Source organism: Malaclemys terrapin, chromosome 2 (assembly GCF_027887155.1).
Source record: "Malaclemys terrapin pileata isolate rMalTer1 chromosome 2, rMalTer1.hap1, whole genome shotgun sequence".
Lineage (NCBI taxonomy): Eukaryota > Metazoa > Chordata > Testudines > Emydidae > Malaclemys > Malaclemys terrapin.
In genome coordinates, this window is record NC_071506.1 from 58,802,820 (window position 1) to 58,830,376 (window position 27,557).

Below are 27,557 nucleotides of genomic sequence, written 5' to 3' on the forward strand. Positions count from 1 at the left end.
GAGGGGGGATAGAGTGAGTGGGCTGTGGGGCCTCAGCGAAGAGACAGAGTGGGGGCCTCGAGGTTTGGTTTTCTGCAATTAGAAAGTTGGCAATCCTAGGTACTGTTAATATTAACAAAATGTTTGTGAAAGAATCTAAAGAAGCCTGTGAAGGATGCTTTCATTCCAGTAACAATTGAAGTGTCATCACATCTTTATTTGCTTTCAATTAGCTGCATGGTTGAACCTACTCATGGTTCTGGCTGTTTATAAATATAGAGATAATAGTTATCAAGTCTTGCTTTGTTAATCAACAGTTACATTTTATTGCTGTAATAATCTTACTTTACAATTGTACAGCCCCTTTCATCCCAAAGAGTACTGTGCAAGCTACAGGCCTGGTGATATGAGGTGCTAAGCAAGCCTTTTCTGGGAGTTATGGGTGCTCTGTAGCTTGAAAGACCAGGCCCTATATCTACAATACCACAGCCACCCCAAGGGTTGATGGAGGCAGTCTGATATCTATCCAAGGTTTTTATATAATCCCCATTATCATAGGGTCTGAGGTGCTTCCTAGTTGTTAGTATAGTCATCCACACAATACCCTTGTGAGGTTGAAGAATACTATTGCCCCTAGGCACAGAGAGGCTAAGTGCTCAAGAAGACACAGGAAGCCTGTGGTGAAGGGAATTGAACCCTACTCTCTCAAGTCATATGCTTATGTCCTAACCACTGGACCATCCTTCCTCTCAGTAGTATACCACAGAGTACAGACTGAGGGGCATATGGGGGGGGAGGTGTCACTAACTTGGTTAATTGGTATTACAGATCATCTCTCTTAATACACACATTTCAACAATGAATAGACCCGCAAATCTAGCTGTAAATCCTATCCTCTTAATCTTCAAATGAAAAAGTAAGAGCAGACTGTGGTTGATTTTTCCCCAAAAGGAATGTTTTCCTCACTTCCAACATTTTTTCAGGTGAGGGACTGTACTTTAAACTGCATACAAAGGAATTGTATATCTGACATCCAAAACTCAGACCTCCCAAACTGTCTAATACCTCATCTTGATGCAGAAAACAGTCCATTTCCCTCTTAGGGAACAAAAGACTGACAACCTGGTGTGACAAGGAGCAAAGCAATGTTGTTCCAGATGCTGAATTCTAAGGGAGCTACATATATGACAAGATTTCTTTATTCACTCTTTTCGGACCCAATTCAGTAAAATGTTTAATTATTGAAATCAATAATACACGAGCACATACTTAAAGTAGGACATGTCTTTAAGGGCTTTCCCAAATGCAAATTGATTTATGTGATTTACTGGACCAGGACCATACACCATTTTCCCCAACCACCAAACAACATCCCCAGGGCCGGTGCTACCATTTAGGCAACCTAGGCGGTTGCCTAAGGCACCAAGATTTGGGGGCGCCAAAAAGCGGTGCCCACAATTTTTTTTTTTACAGAGTTCCTACGGCCCCTCCCCAAGCGCGCGGTCGCCGCTCCACTTCTCCCGCCTCCCAGGCTTGCAGTGCTAATCAGCTGTTTGGCGCTGCAAGCCTGGGAGGGGAGGAGAATTAGAGTGGGAGCGGCATGCTCGGGGAGAAGGTGGAGCAGAGGTGAGCTGGGGTGGGGAGCTGCCGCAGGGCTGGGGGGGGGGGGGCAAGGTGGAAGTTTTGCCTAGGGCGCAAAACTTCCTTGCACCGGCCCTGCAACACTTCCTTGCACTGGCCCTGAACATCCCCCAAGCAGACGTGTTAGTTTTGGTTGAGCTAACCTTACACACCTATTTATAACGAAAACATTACTTACCATAACGGGGTAAACTGCTTCCTGAACACCCCCTTGTGACCACAGGCCTTTCTGCAGCACCCTGCTTCTGTTTCCCTTCTCTTTAGGGCCCCTTAAGAACTGCACACCCTCAGTCCAAAGGTAATTTAAACACTCCCGTTCTAGGGTCCAATTTATTCAGTCCTCTGGGTACACACTGGCCCTCCACACCCCAACCTCAGTTCAGTTTCTCTCGATCCCTTAGAGAGCTCCCTCCTTCCCAGAGCTGGGTCCCAATTCAGTCACCACTCCAAGGCTCTACCTGGCTGGAGCTCACTCTTCTGACTCTGAGTTCCAAACTCTCCTGGTGTTAAGGAATGAGGAAGATCCTAGCGGGCTACTCCCAGCCCTCCTACCGGGGGCAACTCCCCATGTCTCTATAGACTTCACCACACCTTCACCTTTCCCTCCCAAAGCTTCCTGCTGTTCTTATAGGGCTCACCTGTTCTCCATTACATGAGCTTTATTTCCCCCACCTGGGGAGGTGAGTTAAACTTGTCACAGGTGAACTGCGGCCCATTTCCCTTAGGTAACCAGCAACCCTCTGACACCTTTTGAACTTTACTGTGTCTGAACAATTATGTGTGTAGGTTGCAGTTATTGTTTTGGGCTTGACTGTTTTTTCATTCTGGTTTTAATACAGAAACTGGGAAAGGTATTTCATTTTCAGGATTTTTTTCCCCATGCCCTGAATGTATCGTTCTAATCCTAATGATGTTGTAGGGTTCCTTCCTTATATGACATTTTGAATTTTTGCCAAAAAAACAAAAGCAAAAAAACAAAAAAACAAACAAAAACACCCAAACTTTTGGATCAAGTTTCTGGCGGTAGAAACATGGCTGGAAAACAAACAAAGAAACAAAAAACTGCATTCTTCTTACACACTGATTCAAATGGTAATATGGAAGAGGCTGTAGGGAAAATGGACACAGGCAATCCTCTTGCAAAATCCATTTCTTCAAGCATTCTCTCAAATCTATTTTAAAAGTGTTTATATCTGACCACATCTATTTTTAATTTTGATGCCACTTCATAGCAGCAATTCCCTACCAAGGCACAATAATGCAGCTGACACTGGCTGGGCAGGAAGTGACTTAGCTAATATGGTAGCTACAACATAAATACAGGAAAAGATTCATAAATAGTTCCAAGAGACTCACATTTAGAATCCTTCATCTTGAAATCATAACTTAACTATCATTAGAGCTAAACGTCAAGCACCAGGTTTTCAAAAAAGTCTGAGTATAACAAAGCATGCAAAAATGTGCACATTTGGATGCATAAATTACACGCACAATTACAGTGAGTTTACATGCACATTCAACTAGGAACAATTATTACTGCATGCACAATTTCTGTGCGCTAATGCAAACATATTTCTGAAAAATATGGCCTCAAGTGTTAAATTCTGCTTATAGTAGTCAATTGATGTTGGTTGTTGGAACATCAGTGGGTAACATATCAGAAAATCTAACTTGGAGACTAAAGTATTATTAATAAATTATATACATTAGAGACATAATATTTAAGACTCATGTAAAAAACTCTCTCTTCCCCTTTGTTGGCACATTCCACTTGTTTCAACTGTAGCTTAAATGATAACGCTTCATTTCATAATAAACTTTCTGAAGACATTCCTGATGTCCTGCATGAATATGGATTACATTTGTGCATACCTCATACTGAGCATATGAGTTAGTTTCTTTATAAGAGTTACCATGACCTTAAATCTGTGGGAAAACAAGAATGTTTCTCACCACTAATAAATTATAGTTAATGATGGGTGAATCTTAAAAGATTCAGGTCAGATAAGCACTGTAAATTCAGATGTTTATCCAAAAACGCTCTAAAAATGTAAACTTTTTGGATCTGCAGAAATGGGCTAGAAGCCATCCAATAAGACACCTTCAAGCTATTTATGGTATTTTTTGCTTCTGGTCAGGTTAGAAACATCATGAAAACTATCATTCATGTTATTTTGTAACTTCTCTTCTGGACAGAACTAAGAAGTGTAGAAGTTCACACACAAAAAAGTTAAGAGTTTTCAGATTTCAAAAAGAACTTGGTTTAAGTTTGTCTCATGTTTTGAGAAGATTTGAGACAGCCTGTTCTTTGATCCAAACTGGTCATCCATCTCTTTTTATCAGAGGGGTAGCCGTGTTAGTCTGAATCTGTAAAAAGCAACAGAGGGTCCTGTGGCACCTTTAAGACTAACAGAAGTATTGGAGCATAAGCTTTCGTGGGTGAATGCTCACTTCATCAGACGCAAGACTTGCGTCTGATGAAGTGGGCATTCACCCACGAAAGCTTATGCTCCAATACTTCTGTTAGTCTTAAAGGTGCCACAGGACCCTCCATCTCTTGTTAGACACTGACCCAAAAAGCAGAACTTGAAATTCTGGATTCATATCTTTAAATCTCAGGTCTGTCTCTACTAATTATTGATTGATAAGGTTTTACCTGCCTTTGTCTTTCGGGTATTATAAAGTGCTTTCATCACTGTGATCAACAATGAGTAGTTTTCATTATTGCCCAGATAATGAGTGAAAGCAATATAGGTAAATCTATATGGACGAGAATGGTTAAACCCCTTCTTGCATAAGAACAGTTCTGCTTTAAGAAAGGACAAGATGCCATGTTTGTTATTTGGCAGGTGACAGAGAAGTGGCTAGAGTACAAAAAGGATAGCTTCTGGGCTTCTGTAGACCTGGAAAAGGCATAGAGTAAAGTGGACAGAAGTATGCTCACACCACTGCTGAGAAAATATGGAGAGGATTTAATAACTATGGTGAATGAACTACGTAGATAATCTAAAACAGTGATCTGAACATATTTTGCGGTGACAAGCCCCTCTGAATTGGAAGTCGGACTGCATCCAGAGTCAGCCCTCAGTCCATTGTTGTTTATCATATTGATGGACTACATCAGCAGGAACTACCCAATGGGAAAAGGTGAGAAGCTGTTATATGCAGCTGACATAGCGTCCCCAAAAGAAGACCTGGAGGAAATAGTAAACCAGTGGTGTGATCAACTAAGCAGGCATGGGATGAAAATGAACATGACTAATATTGAGGTCATGTGGGTCAGTAGAGGTGCGACAGGGAAACTGCATGCAGAGATTAACGGAGTATGACTATACCAGACTGACCAGTTCAAGTGCCTTGGTGGCTGGGTTATGAGAGATGGCAAACTTGAAAGTGAGATACAGCCCAAACTGGGGAGTGTTAGAAGAGTGTGGAATAACATCTCCTGAGTTGTGTATGACAAGCATATCCCACTGAGACTGAAAGGCCAGGGCAAAGAGACAGCAGGTTCAATGCCTACAGGTGTTTAAAGTGAGATGTCTTAGCGCAATAAAGACAGTTATGCAAAGGGAGAGATTGTGAAATGAGAGCATTATGACAGAAGTCAAAATTAGCAATGTGGCTGACAAAATGCAGGAAGTACAATTTCGCTGGGTTGGACACAGAGGATGAAGGAAGAGGACCTAGGGAAAGTAGCATGACAGAAAAGGGTGGTTGGAAACAGACCCTGAGGAAATCCGAGGAAGTGATGGATTACATCAAAGAAAATAGTAAGCAGGTCAACCTTAGTGCTACTTCGGACAGGTGAAGATGGCAGATGCTTGCATGATGATCCAACCCCAGGTGATGGGGGAGAGGAGGAGAAGCAGGAGAAGATGTAGTATATGGGGGAGACTAAATAAAACACACACACAACCACTGTCAAAAACGAAAGCCTCTCCAGTTGTTGTGGAGCAGCCCTTATGATATTCTATTATGGAAGCCATCTCACTGTTTAAAAATAATGATATATTCATAGGAAAATGATGATGATGATGATGACGAAATACTTTGCACTCTAATGGTAACTAAGGACAATGTCAAACAGCAGCTACTAAAGCTAGATATTTTATCAGCAGGGCTGAATAACTTGCATCCAAGAGTTTTAAAAGAACTGATCAAGGAGCTCTCTGAACTACTAATGTTGATTTTCTATAAGTCTTGGAACACTAGGGAAGTTTCAGAGGATTGGAAGAAAGCTAATGTTGTGCTTATATTTAAAGAGGGCAAATCGAGGTAATTATAGGCCTGTCAGCATGACATTGATCCCTATGAAAATAATGGAACGGCTGATACGGGACTTGGTTAATAAAAGAATTAAAGGAGGGTAATGAAATTAGTGCCAGTCAGCATGGAAGACAGATCTTGTCATACTGACATGATTTTTGTTTTTATGAGATTACAGATTTTGTTGTTAAGGCAATAGTGTTGATGTAATAATTTCTGTAAGGCATTTGACATGGTGACACATGCCATTTTGATTAAGAAACCAGAATGATACAAAATCAACATGTCACACATTAAATGAATTAAAACCTGGCAAACTGATAGGTCTCAAAACATAACATTTATTGGGGGGAGGGATAGCTCAGTGGTTTGAGCATTAGCCTACTAAACCCAGGGTTGTGAGTTCAATCCTTGAGGGGGCCACTTGGGGATCTGGGGCAAAATCAGTACTTGGTCCTGCTAGTGAAGGCAGGGGGCTGGACTCAATGACCTTTCAAGGTCCCTTCCAGTTCTAGGAGATGGGATATCTCCATTTATTATTATTATTAACAGTAAACAAGGAATCATTGAATGAGTGTTTCTAGTGGGGTTCCATAGGGACTAGTTTCTTTGCCCTATGCTATTTAACATTTTTATCAGTATCCTGAATGAAAACAAAAATCATTACTGATAAAGTTTGTAGATGACAGAAAGATTAGGGGAGTATTAAATAATGAAGAGGCCAGGTCACTGATACAAGACAATCTGGATCATTTGGTACGTTGGGTGCAAGCAAACAACATGTGTTTCAATGTGGTCAACTGTAAAGTCAAACATCTAGGAATAAAGAATGTTGGTCATACTTATGGGATGGGGGACTCTATCCTGAGGAGCAGAGACTCTGAAAAGGACTAGTAGATTATAGTGGGTAATCAGCTGAACTTGCGCTCCCAGTGTGATGCTGTGGCCAAAAGGGCTATTTTGATCCTTTGATGCAGAAACAAAGGAACCTTGAGTAGGAGTACAGAGGTTATATTTCCTCTATTTGTCACTGGTGTGACCCATACTGGAATACTGTGTCCAAAATTCCAGAAGGATATTGATAAATTGGAGAAGGTTAAGAGAACAGCCACAAGAGTGATTAAAGGATTGAGAAACTTGTCTTATAAGGATAGACTCAAAGGGTATATCTACACAGCCTGCGGCAGCAAGCCTCCCAGCTCAATCTGTTGAATTTAACAAAGAAAAGATTAAGGGTGACTTGATCAGAGTCTGTAAGTACCTACATGTGGAAAAGAACTTTGATAATAGATGGGTCTTCAGTTTAGAAGACAATTGTATAACATGATCCGATGGCTGGAAGGTGAAGCTAGACAAAGTTGGACTAGAAATAAGGTGCAACATTTTAACTGTGAGGGTAGTTAGCCATTGGAATAATTTACCAAAGGTTTTGGTGGGCTCTCTATCACTGGAAATTTTAAAGTCAAGACTGACTGTTTGTCTAAGAGATATGCTCTAGTTCAAACAGGAATTAATTCAGGGACAGACTAGATTATCAATGTAGTCCCTTCTGGCCTCATTATATATGAATCTATAGATATATATTTTAAGCACTGCTATTGAAAAATAAAAATTAAAAGAAAAATACCATAAAACCTGTCCCATCAATTTTAATGGAGCAGCCAACAAGTCATTCCATTATGCAAGACATCGCTATTGTGGGGGATGCGGAGAATCAACCAAGTACATGATCTGATTGTCTGAATAGTCTTATGTTCTTTATAATTATCATGAAATGCTGTCTAAGGAACCAGCAATCAAATTTACTGAAAAAAATACATGGTTAGTTAACGTTTAAAATATAAATGGGCTGCAAACCAGATCTCCATCCAAACCCCCTTGAACTTTGGGAGGTTCAAGAAACAGATCTGAAAGTTGAGCTTGAGCCTATTGCTGTAATAAACAGTGGCGAGACAGAAGAACTAAAGATAAGGTTAGTGAATAAATGCACTCACTAGCTTTATCCCTCTGCAAATATTGGACTTAAATACAATTGAGGTCCCACGTAAAGTACATTTGATTCCTCCTAACTGCCTTTCATTACTAGTGATGTCTCAATTTTAGACATACATTTATTTCTAACCCTCATAAACTTGCTATTATCTCACATATATTTGAATGATTATTTCTGGTGAAATAATCTGCATGTAAATAAGGTGACAGGAAATGTTATTGATGCTGAAGAAATGAATTTCAGAGCATGTTAAGCTTGTTGCGTTATATCTTGTGATTTCCATTGTATGACACAGGCCCAAAATGTGTTCTGCATTTTGACTTTGGGAGGTTGAGAAATAAGATTTGATAGTCTCTCCCTAGTTCCTTAATGCACATTTTCCCACATCACAAAACCACCAGGCAATTTGCTGTACTAGGCAGAATCTGCCTCACAGTCATCCAGGACTTGAAATAGACAATACTGCAAATCTTGTCTAAGTTGCATTGGCAGAGCTATAGGAGACAGCTCACATAGCACTTGCCTGCACTATAGCCAGCTGCATGCAGTGATATTACCTTCTTGCTTTCATGATCACTGACTTCACAGAGACCAGAAAAAAACAACCACTACTTTTGTTTGGTATACATCTTTCCTTTCAGAAAAAAATTCCCTTTTATCTTGCCATGACTATCCTTGGTCTTCAAAAATGAAATATGTCTTTCCTTGGTCTTTTCCATAAGGACTAGAGAGGCATACATTTTGGTCACATGCTATTTTTGAACAAAAGAAATAATTTTGTGATGTCTTGAAAATAATGTTAATTGTAGCAAAATATGGATTGCTCAGCTATCTTGTGTAATCATTTACTGATTCACTATAGCATTAAGGGTCCTTGAGAATTAAACTTTAAACCTTTAAAGTTTGACAGGATGGAACCTACAGATGATTTACTACAGTTTAATTATTGACCTAGCTTAATACCTAGGCTATGCTGCAAATGCTTGTGGCATGGATGGTTTAATTAATTACTGGTTAAGTGTTTAATTTCTGTACCTTTGAAGATTTTCTGCTGCTAATGTGACCTGGTTAATTTTCATAGCATTAATAGAAGTCTTTATGTCTTGTCCAGTGCATTTATTACATTCAAGACCTGAAAAGAGGGAAAAATGAGTTAATATTGTAAGCTGCTGTGTATCATACATTTTAATTATCTCACAAGCCCCGTTCATAAGGAACTTAAACTAGCTTTTGCAGAACCAGTCATGCTCAATTACCCTGATGTACCAGGGCCTAAATTAGTAAATTGCCATTGTTAAAATAATCAAAGTGATAGAATTTACAATAATGATGAATGTTTCTTCACTTTCTGATGCTGATATCTTCATTTCTAAAGTACATATCAATGCATAGCTACATTTTCTTTGCCTTGAGCCACATCATCAGACTGGACTTCCAGTTGAGAAAAGTCATTAAGGCAGATCTCATTGAGAATCACGAGAGCATTCATCAGTAGATATTAACTCCGTGGCAATTATTTGTAAATATTATTTTGATAATTCAGTTTTCAATAGACAGTAGAATTTTGCTAATGTACATACTTTAGGATTCATACAGTGATAGTATTCTCTATTTATTTCTCAGATAAAATTTACCATAATAGCAGTGAGCTGTTGTGAGGTCTCAGGCAGTATTACTAAGACAATTATTTTTACTAACTCTACTACAATGAGTATTAGTGCATGATAAATTATAAATAATTATATAATCTTTAGTTGTGAAAATAAAAGTCCTATGGAAAAATCACACAGAAAAGTCCCACAGAAATAACAGAATTATATCCCTACTATTTTAGGTTTTTTGGACCATCCTTTATAGTTTAATAGAAAGTTATATCCTTGTTGTATAATTCTAAAGAATGGTTCCAAATACCTGTACACAAAGATAAAATTTCTATTGCTCTAATAGCCTACAGAATGCATATCTATGGAATCCTTTTAAATTTCGATACTAACTTAAATTCTTTTTGAATCTCTAGGATCTTTCTATAGGTTAATCTTTGGTTTTTATTTTTTTTATAGTTGTCAATTCATTTACTTGATAATTTCCAAAATTTAATAATTTGCAATGTGTCTAGCTCTCATTAGTGTTATCTAGTACATATTGTTTTTAGACATCTCAGATACAGCAACCAATTGCAGTTTTTCTTTAACTGTGTGCTACGTGGACTGATTCTTTACACCAGAGCTAAATTCATCATCTGTCTTCTTCCTGTGGTAAGCAACAATCAATACATATCTATTTTCTCTTTGTGGACTACTGAAAGGTCCAAAAGATCCTCATTAGGAAAGCTGTGGTTAACTGCATAGATCATAGCACTGTGAATAATACAACCATGTGGGAACATTACTTCATGTGCAGTTAGTTACATGAGACAAGAAAACCTAGGAACAAGAAGCCAAACTCCCAATGGAAATTGGGGAGTTTCCAATTTTTGATGCAAAGAAGGGGAAAAAATCTGAGATAATTTGAAATCAGGTGTCCTGAAGCACGTACAGCTGTAATATATTGCCATGAAATGAAATGTAGTCTGAGCTTCTCTAATGCAGAACAGGTCAGCACAGTGGCACATACAGAGCTTGGCTGATGACTCATCATGTCAGCTAATCAAAAAGGATCATGAATTTTAAAGTGCTGGCTTTTATGTAGCCAAGATTGTGAAGGTCGGGATAAATTTGAATGAGAAGTTGCCAATATTTGGGAACTTAAATTACTTTATAGTTGTTGTGCTAAAAATAAGCACTTGGAAAACTGCATTTTTGAAATCTTACCTTATGAAAGAAAGAAATATTGTGATTTTTTCACTCTTCCACAGCTCAGTCTTTTCTTACTGTAATAAATATTTGAAAACACAAAAATATTAAAATATTCTGAGCAATAAGTTAAAAGTCTTACACGGAAAAAAAGATAGCATTAGCTAGTTTCTGTATTATTATTATTCGGAATGTATTACAACACAGTAAGAATATTGTGCTCAGTGAAGGATTTAACCCTGTACTATAGAAATCAATGGGAGTTTTGCTATTAATTTCAATGAGAAAAGGTTTCAGTCTTAAGGTGCAAATGCATTGCCAACGTAGTTTTCTTAATTAACCAGCAGGTCTCTGTTTTACACCCCAACTCCCTTCTTGGGAGGGATATGTTGATAGTACTCCATGTCTGTAGGTGGAAGTGGCTTCCTAAATCTGTTAGTGCAGGTGCAAAACAGAAACACAACAGGATTTATTTAGATTCTAACCATAAAGTTTAGGGCTAAGCCCTTTTCCCAGTAAAGAAAAAATAAATTGCATATGCTGTTAAGTTTTCAAGTAGGTAGTGGCTATGAAAATCTGCAAAGGCTCCATCTTAAGAGACTAAAGTACAGAACCTTGAAAGGGTAAGAGATATATATGACAAAAAGTATACAGTTATAAAGTAATCAGAGGGAAAGATTTAAAAATGTCCAGCTTTATTTCTGCATTCTTTTTCTCAGGTTTCTAATATTTTTGTATTTTCTGCCCAGGGCCGCCCAGAGGATTCAGGGGGCCTGGGGCAAAGCAAATTTGGGGGCCCCTTCCATAAAAAAAGTTGCAATACCATAGAATACTATATTCTCGTGGGGGCCTGGAGCAAATTGCCCTACTTGCCCCCCCCCCTTTGGGCAGCCCTGTTTCTGGCTATAACCTTCTAATTTAAGTAAGAAAATGCTTATGTGATATTTAAGATAATCAGAGCAACAGGGTAGATTTGTGATTTCTATTCATTAAGCACATTCAAACACTTTGCTCCCCATTAAGGTTATACATTGGTATAGGCAGACATTGAAGATTATCTATCGGCTTTTCCCTGTGAATACCCTTAATACTGTGCTCTCTTGATCCATCATGCTGGGCCAAGATTTCAGGAAATCCAGTACTGCTTCCAAAAGTCAATCACAGCAGTCATCATTTATGGTGCACAAAATGCCACATTATATCCAGGCATAGGTGAACTAGTTGGCTAAAATAAGGACTCACTCAAACCTCTGCCCAAAACTTAAACATAAAAGTGTGGTTACATTGCCTAACCACTTGTTCCTCATTGCTTTTGCATGTTCAGTTGAAAAATTAGTTTACAATGATAGTACCTTGCTTTGATATTTTTGTAGACCCTTTATTACCAACTCATTTGAAGAAAGATAGTTTGGCTATCTATTTTTCATTCTGTATCATCAGAATGCAAAAGGGACATTTAAAACTAGATGGGACAAAGCAACACTAAATGCACTGAAAGGAGCAATCCTTCACTGACAGGGGAGCTGACTAGCCAATGTGCTGGGTAATTTTCATCTCTAATTTCTAGCTGAGGAGAAATCCTCAAGGGACATAAAGCCAATTTAGCCACCTCTACCCTAGATCCTCATGTCCTAAACCAGGTGGAGGGATGTGTGGGTTGGGGCCAGGGCACACTATGTCCTCTGTTGACCCTGATCAGTACAATGGTCCCTTGGGAGGCATCACAAGATAAAGCAGTCCTTAGGCTGATCAAACATCCATCCGCAGCTGGTTGAGTGCCTACCCAAAAACAGAATCAGGGGAGGGGAAAGGTGGTCTTTCAGCTACCTGACTGGAGCTGCACCAAGCTCTGCTCCATCACAGCTGAGGAGACAGGCCACAATTCCCATTTAATAGACAGAGAAACAGAGGCATAGATAGGTTGAATTATTTGCACATGGTCACCCAATATTAAAGACAGAGCTCTGAAGAGAACTGAATTGTTGGTCTCTAATCCCTGGTCAGTGGAAGATTCTCTTTCCCATATAGCTTGATTTACAACATTTTATGTATCGTTTTTTCCTCAACAAAAACTGTGGTGTAGCTAACGGTCAGAATGAAACAGGTCAAAGCTGGTGCCATTCTGCTGAGTATGTTACCTAGTCACAATCTGAAGTACATGCAAAGGATCAGCCAGTATATGCAAAGAGACAGAAAGTCACAACATGAGAGAACTGGGAAGGTTGTGCAAGTGTTATTCCCCCAATTTTGAAAAATAAATAAGGGCTGCCTATATTTTGAGAGAGTTGCTTATTGTAGTTACACTTCTAGGTGGATGGTCATCTTAAGGGCCAGATTTTTCCCTCAGCAATATAAGTGCAAATCCCCTTGAAATCAAGAGGAGTTGCACGAGTACCAGAAAATTGATTTTGGCCTCAAACTTGCTATTAAAGGAGTATTTTTTTCTATTATTGTTGTTGTTGTTGTTATGGGAAACAAATTGGATGAAGTACTTTGGGAAGGAAATTGCTTTACAAAGGCCAGGAATGTAAAAGCAGAGAAAATAATGAAAATTTGGTAATGAAAAAGAGCAGTTAGAAAAGTGGATAATGCAGAGGGAGGATAGCTAAAAAGCAGCCCCCACTCATCTTCCATGTTCACATTAAAAAAGGTTGACTGTACACATATGGCAGCAAGCACATTTCCTTCCCTACTTAGGTTTCCCATGTTTTTCCTGGAGAGGGATTAATTATTTCTTATCTTCTGTCCTGATTACCACTGTATTCCATATGCTGACTAATGCTACACAGATGAATAAAAAAGACGAAGTCAAAAAGCAGCAACAGCAACATGAGAGTAGTGAAACATTGATATTACAGACATTTTTGACTGCAAACAAAAAATAAAAACAGTGAGCTAGTGCTGAAAAGAGATAGTAAAAGAAGTTATTAGACACTATATACACATGAGAATTTAGGGCCTCATCTAATGCCCATTGAAGTCAATTAGAATCTTTCCATTGACTTAAGTGGGCGTTAGACTGAGCTCTTAGAGAGTTTCCATAAATCTGTTTTCTACTTCCACATGTACATTATAGTACAGTAACTGCCAACAGAAGAACAAAGGGGCTGATCAAGATAGAACATTAACAGAGCTAGTGATTCCACACTGCAGGTGTTTTGTGAAATTTGTTCTCGGATTTCCTTTAGGGGCTGCTACCGCTGCTGGGCTTCACTTTGCTTCTTCAGTTTCTGTTCCCTGCTTCACTCTTTAGTTCCTGTATACAGTACAGGGAATCTGGTACAAACAATGCTCCAGTTTGTAGCGCAGACAGGAATTTAAAAAGTGTTGCACACAACATATGGGAATGCAGGGCCTAAAGGGTAATTGTAGGATAGCTGAGCCTTAAGCAGCTGTCACATATTTGGTCTGGGATGAGCAGGTCTTCAGCACCTGCTGGCTCATCTACTGCTGCTTTAGAGTATAGTCCTTGCTGTACCATATAAACAAACAATAAGACATGGGATGGTATGTTATGTGCAAGGATATCATCACACCTGGGACAGACTGTGATGCTGAATCCTCTTAATTATTCAAGAAGTGGCAAGATCCTAGCATGATCTATAAGGGGTTGTAATGATCTTATCTGATCTCATATGAGAACTATAGTTGAGATACCTCCAAGAAAAACCCAAGGAGCTGCGGGAGATATTGTTGGTGATTCATTAGCGGGGCAGTTGTTTCATCTCTGAATCAGTGCTGAATTAATCTACTCAGCGCGGTCCCGGAAGTGAAGTCTTTCATATGGGATGAGAATCCAAGACCTATGTTTTCCTTACAGATTTAACTGGAAGTTATTCCTCATTACTTCCTATAAACAGTTCTGTATGGAGTGTGCTGGTGCACAACAGCTTCATATTCCACCCCAGAGATGTTTCATTGGAGTGAAACAGTTCTTGTATATTCAGTTGTGTAAAGTGCGTGGATATTTTTTTGGGGGGAGAGGGTTTAAAGATTCTATAAATATAACTTCTTATTGCAAATACAACACAATCATTTATATGGAAACATTTTAGTAGTAAACTTTGCAAATACCAGCGACGGGAGAGGCGAGTCCAACTCCACTGTTTTTTGCCAACATCTTATGGACATTAGTGCTCTCACCTTTGCTACCGCTTATGGAGCAGCACTGGTGTAAGTAAAAGTGGAAAATTTAAGCAAAAAAGACTAGTGCAGGCAAGGCCAATAGATCAGCCCTACAAATCAATCAGAGCTTTACTTCTATTTGTAAATAATAAAGAATGTCTGTGATTAAAATTGACGTGTTATGCTTCATGGGATTTCCAGAACTCTCATAACTCAGGGGAAAAGGCTCAGTAGAATATTATCTAGTTGACTCACTTGTCATGCTTGCTTTTCCTCATTAGGAAAACTATAAAAATTAAGTCAGCTCCTTCAACGGAATGTTCAGCAGTGGGAATAGAAATACAGCACCAATCTAATAAAGTGTCAGCTCATTTTTATTCATGGGGAAAGAAATGCATGTTAAAAACTGTTAATAAGTGTCATCCTTAGGAAGGATGAGAAGCTGTTTAGTGTAGGCAACAACAAGCAAAATCCTGCATTCCTTACTCAGGTAAAACTCATCAACTTCAGGCAAAGTGCCCATTAACTCTACTGGGAGCTTTGCCTGAGTAAAGAATGCAGGATTTGACATTATGTGATCAGCATTTCAATTTCATATTGTTTAGAAAGGAAGTATTCTGACAGGAGAATATCACCAAAACTAAAAAACATCTTTTTTCTAGATCAAAAACCTTTGATCATTGCATTTTCCCTCATGATTTTGTGGATTTGACTGAAAAACTGCCATATCATTTGACCTGGAGGATCTGGATCCTCCACTTGGAAGACTTTGATAGCCTGACACGTCAATATATTGTTGCACTGTATAAATGCATTGGCACAAGGCTTCAAGTTTGCTTCCAATTGCTTTGCTAGCTACTGACAAAACCAGAAACTGCTGTCCTGTTCGCAAAGCCCACATTCTGCTTTCTGTTACAGTGTAAAAAAAAAAGTTAGTCCAGATTTGCTCTGGTATAAGTGAGAGCAGAATTTAAGTGGTAGGCAAGAGGAATAAGACACACCCTCAAAAGCCAACTCAGTTCATGTGATCAGTCAGCCCCTTTATTATTCAACTTCCATTTTTACCAAACTACGCCAGATTCTGAAACCTTACTCAGATTCAGTAGAACTTTGCTTTATAAGTCCTCCATCACCATTCCAGTGGAATTAATCACAGTGTAAGGGACTACTCAGTGATCATACGGGCAGCAGAATCTGACAGACATTTATTTTCTGATTCATGCCCATTTATACCAGTGTGGCTCCTCAATCTATAAAGCATTCTTAAATGCATTTCTTTTATGCAAATGTGGGGAAGGAAACAAATAATTTGAATTTAAAAAGATATTTATCTCAGTTTGGGGTGGGGAAGGTTGGGTCCCAACTAAAAAATATGGAAAAGAAAATAGTTTTGAAGTAAACTCAAGGTAAACAAGAAGAGAGGGGAGAACAGGAAATTCTTTAGATGTGAGTTGATGGAGGTTAATAAGCCCCTAAGTATGTGTGTGCTTTCTCAGTTGATAAAATATCAGCATCTCTATCTGCCTCGCTGTTCTGGCAGATCTGCTTTTTCAACAGCCAAGTAAAGTTTGTTGTTTAGTGAAAGACACTAACTAGAGGAAATGATACTTTAGAAAGGAAAAAACAGAGATTTAATAATGCAGGGTTTCCTAAGTTTCAGCATATACTTAAAACAAGAAAGCCATTGTGGTTTGCAACCTGCCTGTTCTGATTTCCCCACTTTCCCTCACAACATAAAGATTTCATTCACAGTAGCATAAAAATCAGTGCATCAAACAGCATTATAAACAGAAAGACAGTCTAGCAGCAATTTAAAACATTTGAGAGGCAAAGAAAACTACTGACTGGGAAGTTTGCCTCTCTGATTTAAAAATAAGCACATTTTGTACGTGAACTAAAAAGGTTAATTATAAATAATGAGAAGGCTATTTCACTATAGTATTAGAATGTCACTATCTTTTAATGCTAATTAATGGAAATGGGTAAATATCCCATATGCAATGTTGTTTGTAGTTATGTTAATCCCAGGATATTAGAGACACAAGGTGGGTGAGGTAATACCTTTTATTGGACCAACTGCTGTTGGTGAGAGAGACAAGCTTTCAACCTGAAGAACAGCTCTGTGTAAGCTCAAAAGCTTCTCTCTCTCACCAGCTGAAGTTGGTCCAATAAAAGATATTACCTCACCCTCTTAAATATCCCATAGACACATCAGACAGCTCTGCCTTCTATTAAGAGTTTACAGTACCATTAAGTCAGAACTGCTAGAAGGAGTTTAATCATATTTACAATAGTTATTTTCCATAGGCTGAAATGTGACCAAATGGCAGCATGAATGTGAATGGAAAAGATACTTCTCCCATGACATTCTTCTCAGTGCTTTGGAAAATCTTATTGGGTGGTTTCAGACTTTAGATGTGAAAAAATAAAGGAAAATCCACAAGGAGTTATTTCTGAAATTGAAAACATACTTTAAACTGATTTTCCTATGCATTTATTTTGTTTAGATTAATTAAGACTTCTGCTTTATGTTAGCACAAAAATAGTTAACATTTGTAACATATTTACTGAGGTTTAAACAGTTATGTAATGGCTTTGTATCTATTACATTGTTAACCTTAAGCAAATCTGTTTTAATAATCAACTGAAATTTTGTTTTTAACATACAATAAGTGGTTATCAGTCTAATGAGATACATATTTAGGAGCATTATTATGTTCCCCAGTAAAAAATTGATTTTCCTCTAGCTTTACTAAAACTTACCAATGTTTATAGATCTGGATTAGCTATGTTCCATAATTTGTCCCAACACTGCCACATTTCATCAGCCTCTCTCATTACTATTTACAAAGTACGTAGTGGGGATCCAATGAAGGTTTGGCTTATAATCAGAAGAGAAAAAATCCCAAGCTAAAATAATTCCAAAAAGCTAAAACTAGTATACATTTTCCCAACTTTGGGCATATAAATATTTAAGGATTGTTGTTATTGTTGTTCTGGTAGTGAATGTGCACTTCACTTTTTACAACATAATGGTAAAATGACTTCATACACTAACATTCAACTTTTCCACATCCTGCCCATTTACAGGCAGCAAAGTCTGGACTACCCTGTGGAGTTGAAAGCAAGAGTTATATTAGCCCACTGACAAGAAGTTCCTTAATATTTCAGGATTCTTTCTTTTTTACAACCCATGCTCTTCTGCTTTCTTTTGTCTAACCTTTAGTTGATGCGCTGCAAAGTCTTCCTCTGGTCTGCAGGCTGTAACACTGTTAACTGCTCCCTTTCCTTGAAATTTTGTTGGTGATTGTTAGCCCCACCATGATGCCAGAAAACACACACACAATATCTCTGGCTAAAATCTTGTTCTTAAGGCACATGATGTATGACTTGGTGGAATATGTATGCTGGTCGTATAATTTCACATTGTATCTAAACTACCATTGTCAAAATTCTAGAGCTCGGTATCCAACACTTAATGTAAGTTGTTTGAAAATAAGCCTATTTTACTTTGTTCCTCATTTTATCCCAGCTGTTTCAGGATGACTTGAGACCCCTGCCTCCCAACTGGCAATGATTTCTAGAAACGAATAAAATGGAATAAGTCACAAAAAACCTGACATACTCAGATAGATCAGCCTCTCTCTCAAAGGTACTTCTATGGCCCCCATCACCCTAATATCCGAGCCCCTCACAATCTTACATGTAATTACACTCAATACCCCTGTGAAGTATGGGACTGAAGAACAGGGAGACTAAGTGACTTGCCCGTGGTCACAGAGTGAGTCTATGACACAGCAGGGAATTAGCACTTGGTCCCTTACTGCTAGTACCCTAATCGCTAGGCCAGAAGATGGAAGAATTTAGCTAAACTGATGCAACTTAGTTTAAAACTGACCTAGTTAAAGCAGTGCAAATCCCTAGTGTAGATGCACTTATACTGGCTTAACCCTCACTTAAAATCAGTTCTAGCTTGCCTCAGTAAGTTACGGAATTTATCTAAACCTATTTAAGTAAGTGTTAAGCCAGTGTTAGTGATTTAGGGGGGTTGCATTGGCTTACAGTGATTTTAAGTCTTTTCAGCATACATAAGGTCAGCCTCAGAAATAGTGACAACTGAAGAAAAAGGATACAGCAGCTATAGTTACAGTAAAAGTGAACTGCACAGCAAGCAGCTAAGCAAACTGTGTTGGCCACTATTATTCATGTATTAGATGCCACCGAGAAGATATAAAAAGATGGAAAATAAGTGAAAAAGAAGCTATGCAATAAATTAAGAACAGATAAATACTGTGTTGGGAACTACTGAATAAGGACATACTTCCTGGCCAGTCAATTCAGTGAAAAGGTCAAAAACAACGTGAGAGTGATTGCTTTTTTCCAGAGATAAAGCTTATATCGTGCAGTTAGTATGAGTGTTTGAAATTTTGAAATAAATATCACAAACAAACCAATCCTAAAATATTTGTGCAATTCTCCTTCTCTCCCCAACCCGTCACTTTTTATTACTCAGGGAAATGAAGCTCAGATGTGGAATGTGGTTTTCAGTGACAACTGTTTTTTACCCAATATTCTAAATGGGGTGAAAAATGCACAAGGAGGTCAAATCAATTGCACAGGGTCACACAGAGAAATCAGCACTTTATCTCAGATTAAAACCCAGGATGCTCCTGGCTCTCATTCTCTTTAACCTCTTGGGTCTCAAACAATCATTCTCCGGAGCACAGTGATTCCCATATTTGTCTTGAAATAAAGAGAAAGGAGAACTTAAAAACTGTGTTTTCTAAGACAACACCAGCTGCTGGTAGAATTGGTATGTTCTTAAGTAAAGCTTGGCAGAGAATAAATTGACAGACAGTTGATGCCATTCATAAAGTTTTTAATTTCAGTCAACAAGGAGCTTTTGGGGGGAAAGCAGAATAGATATGTGCTGACTCAACCAGGTGAAAATCAGCAAACTGACTCACTGGAAAAATCAAATTACCTAGACTAATCGTTAAATTAGTGGGTAAAAAATTCTTAAAAGGAGCTATGTACCAAATTAATAAATCCAAGCTATACTGGTTAACCCTTTAGTCAGAGGTAGAGGGAAGGTAATTAAAAGGCAGCTAAAAATAACCTCCTTCTATATAAATGCTAGTAACATATATTCATGCATACATTCATTACATTATTTTAAATTAAGGATATTAGAACAATAAAGGCATAGAAGAACCAACTTTTCTGAGGCTTAAAATACCATGACACAGAATTTGCCGAAGGAACAGGCACCATGCAATAGGGGGAAAGGGAAACACTGCCAATGCTAATGATGGGTAGTACTAAATGTGCAGAAACAAATGGTATAACATGAAGAGCTGTGTGAAGCTCTGTGATAATGTATAGCATCAGAGGTTCACTTTGAATTTCAGTTCTAAATGATCCTGAAAATGCCTAACTGTGGTTGAGGTTAATTTGAAACTTACCCCAGGTAATTCAAGGGTCATAAAACTCAGCTAAAGGAGTCTCAAAAACTTTTTGGTGGACTTGACTCAATTTTTAGGTTTGTAACAAAACCAAATAAATCTCACTTGGCTTTGGCCTCCATGGTTACAAACATTTTGCATAGTTCTATATTCAGGCTGAAAGCAACGAAGCAGTTTGGAAAAAAAAGGACATCAAAGGTGGTCGTCGCTAGCAGGTGAATGCTGCTAGAGAGCTACAGGACAGTTAGAGGAAGTCAGTCATGACATATGAACTAATTTTACAGAAATACATGGCCTGGAGCTTCACATTTAGGAGAATTAACTATTTAGTGTTAGATTAGGAAAGATTACACAAGATTGGAAAGAAAGTGACAAATGTCTAGATATACAGCAGGGTTGTTTTCATATATTGCTTTATAAGTATCCTGCATAAATCTAAGAAGGATGCCAAGCATAACTTTATTTGAAGCACAATAACTTTAACTGAAGATTGGGAGGATCCTGTGCTACCATCTTTAGAACAGAGGAAGCAGCTTTCTTTTAAAAAAATAATCGAATGTAATGTTTCTACAAAGAGCCTGACTGACAGGCCAGGAAACTGAAGTCTTCTCTTACAGAACATGTACAGCAGCAGAGTGCTTCTCCCCAAACTTCTCCCCACTATCTTATAAGTGTCTCTCAATCTTCATCAACTGGGGTAAAAGGCTAACCTCAGCCTCTCTAATGATATTTTTAACAAAGGGTGCCAGTTAGTGTTAATTGTGTTACTGTGATTTGTGATGGCAGAAAGAGGAGGTGGCTTAATAAAAATAAGAACTAACCCAAAATGAAATATGGGGTTAAGAAGTGGTTGGTTATTTCCCCCTGTGGCACACTTACCTCTTCCCATTGCTTCTGGGCTTATCTCATAGTGACATTCCAAAGCATACAGTTGTCTGTGGCATTGCAAATGAAGGTGCCTCAGAATGCAAAATTAAGGGTATACTACTCTAATGGCAGAGGGAGGGTCATATGTGGGCCTATTTCCCTGAAGAGGGTTGCAGTTGAGGACAGAGCAAGGAGTCTTCTCCTCAAAGAGTGTCGTATTTAGCGGTGCAAATATTTCTCTCTACAGATTTCTCCAATGTGGAGCTCTTCCAGATGCCCCTTGAAAACAGCTGCTGCAGCCAAGGAAAGGTGGAAACATGCACTGTTACAATACCAGAGTGCTCCACTCTATATGTAAACAATTAATAGATACTGCGCCAGTAGATGGTGCTCAAGAATATGTAGCGTAGTTCCTGGGTTTTGTAGGATCAATACAATTAGTTGTTGTTCACTGCAAATGTGCAGATCTTCACATCAGCTCTTAATACCCACAACGAAGGAGCAGAGGAAAGTAGAGGCTGGGAAGGAAGCAGTTAACAGTTCAGGTAAACACATTACCTTTTGTTTCTGAGATTTACTCATCAATGGTTACTGCGGATCTACAGTAGGATGAAATGGCCTAGAGGAGAAAGGCTCTGTATCCCATTACCAATCCCACAAGCCATTCTGTCCCCTAGAGAGAGCCAATGTAACTATTTTGATTTAAGGAAAGATGACTGCCATATCTGGAAAAATGAACACGGATGATGGAAAATATTCTATTTTAAACTGGGGAAGCTGAAGTTGCAATATTTCCTGCTTAACCTCAATCAAGAAAAAAGGACAACAGAGGCCAAAGTGGTTAAGCAGAGAATAGAACTGTACAGAACACCCCTGAAACCAGCTAAATACACATTTCTGCTTGCTTTCATTAGAAATCTTTTGTAGCATTTTGTGCTTTCATTTGAAGCTTTCCTCCAACACCACAAAACAGTGACAAAGTACTAGATTAGGAGAGCCACAGGGTAAAAATCTTAGAGGAGGACAGTTCACATACTGTATACAGCAAGAGAGAGGGCGAGAGAGAAGGGAACTAATGCCTCCTGGGCTTTTCTAATTTTACCAGTCCCTGGTGTGCTAGCGGCATCCCAACATGTCCTTCCATCCCATCTGTCCAACTGCCATGATAGGCTGCACAGTCCCCTGAAATTACATGGTTTCAGCCTCAAAAGATTTTAGTTTTATATGAAACTCCAAAAAGGGAAGCAACAGTTTTCTTCCAGCTCTCATAAAAAGGAAACCAAAAGTAAAAGTGGGCTCTCAGGTTTGAGAAACTTGTCCCTCCACACCAACCCTAGCCGTGGCTTGGAGAAACTTAGCATTTTCACTTTTGCAGCACGAACTCTCCACCCCCACAAGAGACACTAGAATGTAGAGATGGGTCAATCAAAGAATCCATAGTGCCATTTGACTATACAACAATAAGCTCAGGATTTGCTCCTGTCAGGAGATAGCAGCAGAGCCTGAGCTGATTCACTTGTGGCTGGTCTAGGCGAGAGGTACAGGAAAAGCACTGATCACCAGTGACCTGAGACACTGATGGATGGAGATAATTTATTCTCTTCTCAAGCTTGCAGTGGAAGCAGGGCCGGCTCCAGGCACCAGCAAAGAAAGCAGGTGCTTGGGGTGGCCAATGGAAAGGGGCAGCACGTCCGGGTCTTTGGCAGCAATTCGGTGGCGGGTCCCTTGGTGCCTCTTGGAGCGAAGGACCCACCGCTGAATTGCCGTCGAAGAATGAAGCGGCCTGGTAGAGCTGCCACCGAAGTGCTGCCGATCGCGGCTTCATCTTTTTTTTTTTCCCCGCTTCACCGCTTGGGGTGGCAAAAAAGCTGGAGCCGGCCCTGAGTGGAAGGGATAGAGGCAAAAAAAAAAAAAGCCTACCCCTCAGGTGACTCCAGTGCTCCCACCCAAGATCCTCTATTCCTCTAAGGGAAAATAATAAACAACCACTTCCCACACACCTGTAGCAAAGGGAAGACCCCCAACACCAGTTTCCCAGTTGAATGTGCAACGGGTGAAGACTTCAGCATGCTCTGAAACCTTCTGCCTTCCCAGCCTAGATGCCCCTTTCCCTTGTATCCCTAGAGCTGTCTTATGGCTGACATTTTTCTGCATACACCTACTCTGGCTGTGGCTGTTCTACTCGCCTGTATCCTGCTGCAATAGGTCTGAAAACAGTCCTTCTCCCAGCCCTTTAACTGTAGGACTGAGAGATACCCCAGAATGAATCTGACCATTAGATGCAAGATGAGTGAGCGGGCTAGCCACTCATTTCCTGAAGATACTGAAAATCAGGGAAGTGGAAAGGGTACTCTGCCCTGGAAGTAACACAAAGTCAGGGAAGAAACTTGGTCTTTCATGAGATGGGATCATATGGGAAGGGGGCTGGAGGGAGGTGGGATCAGACTGATATTTAAGCCAGATGATATTCAGAACCAGATGTCCAAATATCATCTAAACAGCAGAATCAACAAGCTAAGTATGTCACCAATATGCTGCATTCCATCCAAATAACCATCAATACTAGGGCAAAGCCCAGTTTGTATTTAAAAAAAATCTTCCTGGAGGAGTCTTGTGTTTCTTAGGTTGTTCTACCACCTACAATTCATATTCCTACTTTGCCAGTTCTAGCAGTTCCTTGTCTATCCATTCAGGTTTGTTTATGGTGCCCAGCACCATGGTGTCAGAGCACAAGTTGCAGAGAAAGCTGTCTCCCGCATATGAGTTTTGCTTTTCAAGTTTACAGTTCCATTATTTCAGTGGAGTTGAGGGAGATCATGATAATGCAAGGTGAAACTGTCCCTCCGGCAACTAAGACCAACTGCATAGAGGGCTTTGAAGATGACGATTGACATTGGAAGCTAATATTTAATACCATGTTCAAGTCAATAATGTGGGTGGAACACAGGAGTGATGTGTTCCCCTGTGTTGCCCAGTAGACAAGCTACTATACTCTGGATCAACTGCAACTTTTCTATGGGGGATGGTTTCCCATCTAGAGATTAAGGAATCTCTATAAACAAGCTCAGGTCACAAATACAAATGGATCACCACAACTAATTCAAAATCCAAAAGGACAGCACACAATCTTATTGACAGCTATAGAAGGAAAAATGGCATTTTTGGCAGGTGTGGCTAGTTGGGTACCTAGAAGTAATGAGTAGTCCACACCAACACTAAGGCTGTTGAATGTTGACAAACTCAGGGCAGGTGCCCTCAATGTAGAGTGATGTTATATTGTTATATATAAATGCTTTTTTCTTTTCACCAGCATGGGGACTGGCTCACTCTTGGCAGTAGCAACATTCCAGCTGTCAGGGGTTTGGTTCAGAATTGTGTGCTGTAATACACTAAAGTTTCCAGTATCTATTACAGCAGCCTCAACAGCTGTGTGCGATCTGCACTAAGTATTTAGTTAACAGTTTTGTTTAAACTATGTTTATTGAATCTACTCTAAAACTGAACAGGTGAAAAATCAAAAGTGTGCTAGTTTCATTTAAGAATATCATGGGGGGGAGGGATAGCTCAGTGGTTTGAGCATTGGCCTGCTAAACCCAGGGTTGTGAGTTCAATCCTTGAGGGGGCCACTTGGGAATCTGGGGCAAAATCAGTACTTGGTCCTGCTAGTGAAGGCAGGGGGCTGGACTCGATGACCTTTCAAGGTCCCTTCCAGTTCTAGGAGATGGGATATCTCCATTGCAGATCTCACTCTCCCCATGCAGAAAGGTGGGGAGGGGTCAAGTGCCTCCACAACAGCATTCCCCCATCCCTACAATCAACTCCATGAATCCATTGATGCATGCACAGGGAGTGATGGGGCAGAGGTAGGAAGAATGCACATAGTCCCCTCCACCCCATGCCCTGTGACAATCAGGGAAAACAGTTAATCCTCCATGCTTAAGTGCGGGGGAGAGAGACACTATCAGAGAAGAGAGCCACAGGGGGCTCAGCACCTCCATATGGATGGTCCTGTGCCCCCAAAGATTCCTGGGGATTCAGAGGATTTGAAGGCCACAACCTCTTTTTCTCTCATGAGGCAGATGGATGCAATCCCTGGTGCACCAAATGAAAGAATGCAAGAGAAGATCTCCAAAAAGGAACCTCAAAGAGTTACCTGGCAGCTATAAGTATAGCACAAAATTACAATCTGCTCCACAAGATTCTGTTTACACTGCAAGATAGGACTCTCTAAAATGTATTGAGGGACAGCTGCATTGTAAGTAGGTGCCCTGATGTGTTGCAGTGGTGCAGACAAGCTCTACATTCAAAATGCAGGTAGAGGTTTGTTTATATGAAGAGAAGGAATTGAAGGACACAATGGGAATGGAAGATGGTAAACTGGAGGAAAACTTAAAAGGCATGCTTACTTTTTGTGGCTTTTGGGGGGCTTTTTTTTTTGGTCTCCCGCTCATGCTCCTGAATGAAGCTACCTGTTATTTGTTTGTGGAGTCTGGTGTCCACAGAACACATATTCTGACTTTTCTCCTCCACCTCCCTCTACTTTCCCCTCCCCCACCGCAGGCACACTCCCAAGGAGCCTCTCTGTACCAGTGAGACAGGGATCAAGAGTCTTCAGTATCACTGTGAACTGGACTCTGAATTCACACAGCAACAGAGAAGAGGAAGCCTTAGCCTAGGAGTCTGCATGCCAGCTATAGGCTCAAATTTACAGTGAGATAAGAATGTTGACTTTCTACTGATACTAAGATAAAAGGAACTAGCATAATGCCTGGCAGATAAACAGAATCTGAGTTTTCTTCAGAACATTTTTATTGCTCTAACCATGGTAATCCACTCCCTCGAATCCCTCATTCTGGTGACCATGCAGATATTGATACAATCTCAGTTAATACATTGACTACAAATGTAAACAAGATCATAAGAATCCAGGGTATATTTTACCATTTATTATGTTAGCTATAGATTAAAGAATTCATATATTAGAGCTAATCTATTCTCTTTAATAGAAATAATGGAGAATGACAACAATTAAGAAAAGTCTCTGATAAAATGGACTACAATGATTGATTTAATATTTTTTTATAAAAACATCAATACTCTAGGAATACTTTGAAATCTAACATTTTTGTTTTATGAAGTCCTTGGAAAAACAAAGTGAAGAGGCATTCTGTACTTATTTTGTATGTTCAGTTTATCATGGACTGCTGTTCTCTAATTCTGGACTGGTATGCCTCCCACGCAGCCAAATTAGTGGGAGGCAATCCTCAAAAGGTTTGGAACAGCTAAATCATGAAACATATGATATTGAACCTTTCAGCATCTTTTTTCTCCATCTTCCATTCTCCCTTTCCTTCCCCCAAGTCAGATATTCCCCTCCCCCCAGGATTTCTTCCTTCCCTTTACCCCAGCAACTCCCTATATGTGACCTGCAAGATCTTTGATCCCCTTATATTTCTCCTCATCTTCCACCCTCCCACCCCCAACCCAGTAAGCACCAGTGCTTAATTTATAATGAAAGAGGAGCTGGGACTCAAGCAATTTTTTTTACATTCATAACTGATGCAGCAAGCCGAGAGGTGCCGGGGCTATGAACTGCCAAGCCTTGAGATGCCAGGGCTCAGCCTTGTTAAGCTCTGGCACAAATTAAGCACAGATAAGCACTGTACCTTTGGGGATACTCTATCAGGTGGCAGCATACTTTACTGTAATACAGTCAAATAATTTAGTATAAATGAAGTAGGCCCTAGATACTGCAATTATATCTGCCATCACAAACCCCTGTAGAGTCCCTTTGACTTGGATGAAGCTCCTAACAGGTGCACTGGTCTGAACTAGTAGATCCAGTTGCAGGATCAGGGCCTTAATTTTGTAAACAACTAAGTCTTTTCATTGATAATTTGGAAGTAGGAAAAGTGACTGAATTCATCTCCAATTATTCTCTAAAATGGTTTAACCAGCTCTTCTCCTAATCTTTTAAATGCAATAGAGTCTCAGTAAATGCTATAAAAAGTTGAACGCTTATCCTGTGGAAGGTGAAGACGACAGATTCAAGCAACCGGTAAGCACTATTTCAAAGCCGTTTAGAGCAAGTTAATGCTCACCCCCATTTACTCATCATCCCTTGCTTGCAGGTTAACTTTAAAACCCAAAGGCCCCATTCATCTTCCTGTTACACTCAACCTTATACTCAGCTGAAAGACATTATATTCTAATCATTAAAGGTGCTTTTGCAAAGCAGCAAGTCAATGTACAGTTCTGCTTCACTTCTTCTTCTTTTTAATAATTTCTCTTCAGAGTTCATTTAAAGGGATAGGAGCGGTATACAGACACTTCAATATTCTGAGTCACAATGGAGCAATTCTCTCCATGAAACTAGATATTTTTTCTATGAAACGACACACATTTATCCCCTTACTCATCATGTTTGTC

At 39.5% G+C, this 27,557-nt stretch overlaps 1 protein-coding gene across 2 annotated transcripts in view; it reads right to left on the minus strand.

Moving 5' to 3' along the window:
• SULF1 (sulfatase 1) overlaps window positions 1-27,557 on the minus strand; it is a 173,715-nt gene that overhangs the window by 139,424 nt on the left and 6,734 nt on the right. For both annotated transcript variants that reach the window (XM_054019242.1, XM_054019241.1), the window contains exons 2-3: window positions 10,690-10,748; window positions 8,915-9,011 (exon numbers count right to left, since the gene is read on the minus strand). The gene's annotated coding sequence lies outside the window, so the exon portion shown is untranslated. The remainder of the gene's footprint in view (window positions 1-8,914; window positions 9,012-10,689; window positions 10,749-27,557) is intronic.